The following is an 8,894-nucleotide window of genomic DNA, read 5'->3' as shown; positions in this document are numbered from 1 at the left end:
CTAGTATTACAGTGTGGTGAAAATGAAAAAGAATAAGGTTTTGAATGCATACAAAAAACAGGGTTCAAATTTTCTCTCTCCAGTATGACCTTTGGTAAATCACTCCACCATTGTGAACCTCAGTTGACTCATCACACGACAGAATTGTTGTATTTGAGATAATGTATGTACCAAACCTAGCACTGAGCACCAGATATTTAGGCTATCAAAGAATATTATACAAATTAATATAATTTTGAGCATTTATAGTTCTTTTAACAGCACCAATTTCAATGAGATCTTATTTATACATTAGTAACAAAGAATGAAGAACTTCCACGCAAATTTCCAAGTTACTTGAGGCTTACACTTTAGGATCAAATCGTTTGTGTTTTAACTATTTTAATTGAAATTTATTCCTGAAAAGATTATATACTGCTGTGAATTTACAAAACTAAATGACAAATATGATTTAACTATTTATTGCTTTTTTATCATGATATTTACAACATTAATGCAGTTATTACTGTAATACCTGAAAGGAAATTTGAGGTGGGCAGACCATTTCCTTCTTCATTAAAGAGTCTAAGGCTTTTATAATTTTTGAGATCTTACACTTTCTCTGTTATATGTTTAGTGGTTCTGGCTAGTTCAGACCTCTGGCTTATACATTATAGCAAGCAGAATTAAATGATCTACTTCAACACTCTCCAGTTATATTATTGGTTCTCCTATTTTCATGAGGTTAATAGATATTTTGTTTGAAAAATAATTTGGAGCTGTGATATTTGAAGTGAAGGCTGCCTGCAATCAACAAAGGGAATCAAATTTTGTAACTCCTTTTTCTCAGCCCTGGGAATTCTCATTACAATGGATTTGACCTATAGAATATCTCTTGACCTATAGAATGTCATAAATGTGGAATACTGTGGGGTATAATATGGCCTGCAAGCTGTGAACAGAGAGTAGTTAGTAGGCCAGAGGGTGATAGCAGGCAGTGTCAATGGGGTCAATAAAGTAATAGCAGACATTGGCTAAGAATAGAGTCTCAGGGGAAGCACTTGCAGCAGAGAATCTGAAGAGGTTCAGTTAGCTGATTTCAAATATGACTAGTCCACCCCACCCTCACTCATATCTCCAGGGCATCTCAGGGAAAAGCAGAGAAGAATGGGGGTGGAGACTGGGGTTCTGTCATTTGACAGAAGGAGCTACTGATTCAACATTTCCATCAAAAAGTAAGATTTGCGCGAGACTGAGGTAGCACCTGCAAGTTTTTGTGCTTTTTTTTCCCATACTGCTAGGAAATTTTCTGGACACTCTTGCTGCTATCAGAGTAATGTCTTCTAGTGATTTCTGTCTCTGACTGCCAATGAACTCTAAAAACAAGTAAATAAGCTGTATAGCATTATAGAGAATGAGTCTGTTGACACTGCATAAGGAGCATTGCAGGGGGTACTTTTTTGAGTATAAGCCCACAACCTAAACTCATAGACCATGTGGCATCTGTATTTAATTGCTCAAGACCACTGTATTAAATAACAAATCCATAATTCGAAGACAAGGGCAGATATAAACTAGGCAAAACTAAGCCAAAGTGTCTGTAACTCCTAAACAGACACTAGTTTTACAACTTTACCAGGTATCTGAGGGTCATCAAAAATATCCATTAAAACTACCTAGGACTATGAAGAACTTTCTACTTTGAAAATCAGAGAAAAATTTTCTGAGAAAATTAGAGCTCTTTAAGCATTTCCTGGCCTCTTTAAGCATTAGAGATTTGATTTTCAGACCAATAAGTCATTATCTACAGCCCGATGGTCTCTACAAAGTCCTATCTTCTATAATACGGATGCTTATCATATTTATCATATAATTGTATAAGATTAGTTATAAATGGTTACAATTTTAAAATGCATTTAAGCTGAATTATATTAGTTTTTAATATGGAACTTTTAAACATTATGTAATTGCCTTAAAACAGCTGGTGGATTATGTAGCGTAGAAAAAGATTTTTTTAGACTGGCATTTAAGTTTGGTGTGCATCTGAGAATGGATAATTGCTTTAGGAAGTGCTGGTTCTGAATTATTGACCTTGTGATAAGGTAATTATGTAAAACATCAATAAAAACTTAAGTGAGTGTCTATTATGTTAAAAGCTATTTTGGTAGCATTGGGTAAATGAAGAGCTATAGAGGCAACCTCTGAATCAAAGGGTTTATAGAGCAAGTTGTAAATCAAATACAAACCAAGCTCAATGCTTAGTAATGATTGCTGGCTACTAGATCATCTTGAAAACCTTTGAATTTTTGACTTATAAAGTTAGAAGAGACCTTAGAGTCTAACACCTCGTTTAAGAATGAAGGAACTTGAAGTCAGGAGTTTGAGACCAGCCTGACCAATATGGTGAAACCCCATTTCTACTAAAAATACAAAAATTAGCAGACATGATGGTGGGTGCCTGTAGTCCCAGTGACTCGGGAGGCTGAGACAGAAGAATTGCTTGAACCCAGGAGGCGGAGGTTGCAGTGAGCCAAGATCGTGCCACCACACCCCAGCCTGGGCAACGTAGCGAGACTCTGTCTAAAAAAAAAAAAAAAAAAAAAGAAGGAACTGTAGCCAGGGGAATGAATGATTCCCAAGACTTTGCCTAGAACCTAGCCCATAGGAGGAACATATGAAATATTTATTAAGCAAATGAATGAATGAAATTATTTGAATAAAGTCATTCAGTAAGGAAGAAACAAGTTTGACTATAGAATCCAGATGTCCTATTAGTCCTGTGTCAAATGATCCAGACTTCCACCTTGGTCCTATAAAATTAAGCTCTACTTGCTTTTTGTTTGTTTTTAAGCTTTTTACTGTAGTCCCTCCTTATCCATTCAGGATGCATTCCAAGACCCACAGTGGATGCCTGAAAACATTGGTAGTATCAAGCCCTATATACACTGTTTTCCCATATGTATATATCTATGATGAAGTTTGGTTAATAAATTAGGCACAGCAAGAGATTAACAGCAATAACTAATAATAAAATAAACAATTATAATAATTTATTGTAGTAAAATTAGATGAATATGTCATCATTCTCTCTGTCTCTCTTTCATTCTCCATCTCTCCCGTTCGAAATACCTTATTGTTCTGTACTTACCCTTTTTCTTCTTGTGACGATGTGAGTAAAATGTCGACGTGATGAGATGGAGTGACTGAAAGACATAGGCATTGCAAAGTAAATGGAAATTGGAAATAAGCAAGTTTTAAATTTTAAATTGTGTGCTGAGTAGCCTCATGAAATCTTGAGCTGCCCCATGTTGTCTCGCCCAGATTGTCTTTAGTCACTAAGTATCTGTCTTGGTTATCAGACTACTGACTATCACAGTATCCCAGTGCTGGAATTTAAGTAACCCTTATTCTACTTAATAATGGCCCCCAAAGCACAAAAGTAATGATGTAATATTTTTGGACCACAGTTGATCATGAGTAACTAAAAATGGAAAGCAAAACCACAGATAAGGGGAGACTACTGTATTTTGAGATAAATATAGGTTCACATGCATTTGTAAGAAATAATACATAGAAATCGCACGTAGTCTTTATCAGATTCCCCTAAAGGTAACATCTTACAAAACTATAGCACAAATCACAACCAAAATATTGGCACTGATAGTCAAGAGACAAAACATTTCCATGTCACAGGATCTCTCCTATTGCACATTTTTTCCCAAAAATTTTATTGATATATAACAGTTGCACATATTTTGGGGATACACATCATATTTTAATACATGTATACAATGTGTAATGATCAAATTAGGGTAATTGGAATACCCATCACCTCAAACCCTTATCTATTCTTTGTATTGAGATCATTACAATGATTCCCTTTAGCCACAACCACTTCCTTCTGCCCCATCTCCTCATTAATTCCGGGAAACTAATAATCTGCTGTCTGTAATTATAATTTTGACATTTCAAGAATGTCATATAAATGGAATCATATAGTATATAATCTTTTGGGATTTTTTTAGCATAACTCTCTGGAGATTCATCCAGCTGGCTGAATGTATCCATTTTTTCCCCCTTACTATGGCTGAATAGCATGCCATGGCATAGATGCCACAGTTTGTTTAAACGTTCACTCATTGTAGGACATCTAGGTTGTTTCCAGTTCGGCTATTACAAATACTGCTGCTATAAACATTCATGTGTAGGTTTTTATGTGAGTAAAAGTTTTCGTTTCTCTGAAATAAATGCTCAGGATTATAATCACTGGGTTGTATGATAGTTGCATGTTTACTTTTTAAAGAAACCACTAAACTGTTTTCAAAGTGGCTGTACCATCTTATATTTCCACCAGCAACATATAAGTGACCTAGTTTCTCCAAATCTTTGTGAATATTTGGTGTTGTCAATATTCTGATACATATGTAGTAACAGTTCATTGTGGTTTTAATTTGGAATTCCTTAATGGCTAATGATGTTAATTAAATATCTTTTGATGTGTTAATATATCATTTGTATATCATCTTGGATAAGTTCTCTGTTTATGTCTTTTACTATAAAACATAATTGGATTTTTCTGATTGGATGAGTTTTGGTTTGTTTTTGTTTTAAACTGTTGGGGTTTTTTGTGTTCTTTATTTATTCTATATACTAGTCCTTTGCGAGATAAGTGGTTTGAAAATATTTTCACCCAGTCTGTGATTTATTTTTTAATCCTCTGTTAACAGGATTAAAATTAAAAATGCCTTTTGCAGAGAAACCATTATTAATTTTGATGAAATTCAATTGATCGCTTTATAACTTTTTCCTTTATGGATCACCTTTTGCTGTTAAGTATAAGAATTCTTTAGCCCTAGTTCCCAAAGTTTTTTTTTTCTGTTTTTTTCCCTAAAAATTGCAATTCTACATTTTACAACTCAGTTTGTGATAAATTTTGAGTTAATTTTTTGTGTAAGATGTGAGGTTGATGTCAAGGGATTTTGTTGCTGTTGCCGTTGCTGTTACCTGTGGATATTCAATTGCTCTGGAACTTTCTGTTATAAAAGCTATTATTTCTCTATTGAATTGTCTAATATCTTTTAAAAAATCAGTTAGGCATATTTGTGTGGTCTATTTCTGGCCTTTCTATACTATTCCACTAAGGCATGTGTGTGTTTATCTCTTCACCAGTACCACACAATCTTGATTACTCTGGTTATCTAATAAATTTTGAAGTTGGATAGGCTCAGTCCTCCCACTTTTCTCTTTCAAAATTGTTTTAGCAATTCTAGTGTGTTTGTGCTTTTATAAAATTTTTCAGATCAATCTTGTCTATATCTACAAAAACTATTGTCTGAATTTTTATAAGAAAATTGTGTCAAATCTGTATAGCAATTGGGGATAACTGACATCTTTACTATGTTGAGTCTTCCTCTCATTTAACATGGTTCATCTTTGCATTTATTTAGATCTTCATTATTAAATCAGCATTTTGTAGTTTAATACAAAAGTCCTGTATGTGTCTTTTTTAGAATTGCACCTAAGTATTTTGTTTGAGTGATTATAATTTGCATTTTTATTTTGGGGTCTCATAGATTCATTGCTAGAAATGTAGACATGTAATTGCTTTTTTATGTTCAGCTTGTATTATTTGACTTTGCTGAATCCACTTATACTTCTGGGAGTTTTTCTGTAGATTCCTAGGGACATTCTATGTAGACAATAATGTCATTTGTAAATAAACACAATATTGTTTTGTTTCTTGATGTCCAAAATGTATGGCTTTTTTTTTTTTTTTTTTTTTTTTGCCTTCTTGAACCTGCCAAAATTTCCAGAACTATGTTTAAAAAGAGTGGTGAGAGCATATATCCTTGCATCGCTTTCAATCTGAGATAAAACATTAGCATTTCTTTTTTTATACACATTTTATATAATGTTAGCTGTAGAATTTTTTTAAATCAAGTTGAAGAAGTTCCCATTTATTTCTTTTTCACAGTGATTTTATTATAAATGTGTATTGAATTTTGTCAAATGCTTTTTTCTGCATCAATTGATACAATCACATGGTTTTTCTTCTTTAACTTGTTCATATGATGGATTACATTTATTGATTTTCACATGTTGAACCAGGCTTAAACCTCTCAAATAAAACCAAAATGGTAATGATGTGTAATTCTTATATGTTGCTGAATTATGTTTGCTATTTTTTTTAATGTTTGCATCTATATTTATGAGGCATGTTGTTCTGTGGATTTCATTCTCGTTTTTTATATTTTTTTTTTTCTGATTTTGGCGAGTTTCACAAAACGAATTAAGAAGTGTTTCCTCCTTTATTTTCTGGAAAAGATTGTGTAGAATCGTCTTAGTTATTTTTAAACATTTGTAGAATTCTACAGCAAAACCACCTGTGCCTTTTTCTGAGAAGCTTTTAAAATACAAATTCAATTTTCTTAATAGCTATAGTGCTTTCAAATTATCTATTTTATATTGAATGATTTGTATTAGATTGTGGAGATTTTTTTCTTCCATTTGTTCTCTTTTTTTAAAAAAAAATTCTTACAATTAAGACATAAATCTGAGTAGTTTGTGATTTTTGAAGAATTGGTCCATTTAAACTGGGTCATCAAATATGTGTGGAGTTGTTGGCAGTATTTCCTAATAACCTATTTCTTGTCTGCAGGATCTGTAGTGAGTTTATTCTTATATTGGTAATTTACTTTTTTCATCTTTGTCAATCTTGCTACATGTTTGTCAATTTTATTGATCTTTTTGAAAACCCAGGTCTTTGATTCATTGATGGTCTCTGTTGTGTTACTGTTTTCAATTTGACTGATTTCTGCTCTTTATTTCCTTCCTTCTGCTTGCTTTGGGTTTATTTTGTTCTTTTTTCCTATGTTCTTGAGGTAGAATCTTAAATTATTAATTTGAGGCTTTTCCTCTTTTCTAATACATGTATCTAGTGCTTTGTATTTTCCTCTCAGCACTGCTTTCACTGCATTCTACCAATTTTGATATATGATATTTTCCGTATCATGTAATGCTTTTTTTAAAAATCCACATGATACTTCATCTTTGACTGATGAACTATTTATGCATATGGTATTTCATTTCCAAGTGTTAAGAAATTTTCCTATTATATTCATATTATTAATTTCTAGATTGATTCCATTGTGGACAAAAAGCACACTCTATATCATTTCAGTTACTTTTTTTGCATTTGAACTGTTATTTCTTCTTATCCTATGGTGAGATAATCATAAAAATATTGTGAAGGAAACTTCTCATAATCTTTCTCATTACTGGCAATATTTATTATTACAAATCTATATAAATTCAATTAAAATATATAGAGACGGGGGAACTATATCATTACTATGGCAGCTAATGAAATAAAAACACATAAAAATATTTTCTGAATTTTAGAAAATAAGTTGAAAATACAAAGTAAAGTACTAAGAATTGACCATCATATGTCACTGAATTTTGCTTATTGATTTAGCTTTTGTGCTTTTTAATGGAAAATAACCCAGCTCTCTTAAATCTACATCTTCCACTCTCTCGATGTTATAAGTTGAATTGTGTCCCCCAAAAAGATCCATTGAAGTACCACAGAATGGTATTTTATTTGGAAATAGGATAATTACAGATGTAATTAGTGAAGAAGAAATCACACTGGAGTAATGTGTGCCCCTAATTCAATAAGACTAGTGTCCTTATGAGAAGAAGAGAAGAGATACAGACACATAAGGGAAGGCAGATGTGATGACAGAGGCAGAGACTAGATTAATGCAGCTTCAAGCCAAGGCACTCCAAGAATTACAGACCACTAGCAGAAACTGAAGGAGGCAAGGAAGTCTTCTACCCTACAGGTTTCAGAGGGAGCATGTCCCTATAAACATCTTGATGTTGCACTTCTGGCCTCCAGAACTATGAAGTAATGAATTTCTGTTGTTTTAAGCTACCAAGTTTGTGGTACTTTTTACGACAGCCCTAGGAAACTAATACATTCAGGTTTCTTTTTAATTCAATTTTTAAGTGTTTTATTCTATTTGTTTCCCTTTTCTTTTAATTTCTTTTTTATTGATACATAATATTTTACATAATTATGAGATATATGTGATATTTTGTTACAGGCATAGAATGTGTAATGATCAAATCAGAGTAGTTGAGGTGGTCATCACTTTGTAGTATTTATCACTTCTATGTGTTGAGAACAATTCAAGTCCTCTCTTCTAGCTACTTTGAAGTATACAATACATTCTTACTAACTATAGTCACTCTCCTCTGCTACCAAATGGGAGAACTTATACCTTTCATCTAATTGTATATTTGTACCCATCAACTACCCCTCTTCATCACCCTTTAACCAACCATCCTTCCCAGCCTCTAGTATCTATCATTACATTCTCTATCTTTAATGACATCAACTTTTTTAGCTTCCACATATGAGTGAGAACATGTGCTATTTGTCTCCCTGGGCCTGGGTAATTTTACTTAATATTATGACCTCCAGTTCCATCAGCTGCTGCTGCAAAGGACATCATTTTATTCTTTTTAATGGCTGAATAGTATTTCATTGTGTATGTATACCACGTTCTCTTTATCTTTTAATCTACTGATGTACACTTAGGTTGATTACAGATCTTTGCTATTGTGAATAGTGCTGCAATAATAATGTAAGTACAGGTATGCCTTTTATATACTAATTTCTTTACCTTTAGATGGATCTCCAACCATGGTATTATTGGATGGTATGGTACTTTTATTTTTAGTTTTTAGGGAAATCTCCATACTGTTTTCCATAGTGATTGTACTAATTTACTTTCCCAACGATAGTTATAAGAATCCCTTTGCTCCACATTATGCCAGCATTTGTTATTTTTTGTCTTTTTAGTAATACCCATTCTAACTAAGGTAAGATGATACCTCGTGGTTTT

This window comes from Mandrillus leucophaeus, unplaced genomic scaffold (genome assembly GCF_000951045.1).
Source record: "Mandrillus leucophaeus isolate KB7577 unplaced genomic scaffold, Mleu.le_1.0 Scaffold90, whole genome shotgun sequence".
NCBI lineage: Eukaryota > Metazoa > Chordata > Mammalia > Primates > Cercopithecidae > Mandrillus > Mandrillus leucophaeus.
Note: the sequence above shows the minus strand (reverse complement) of the source record.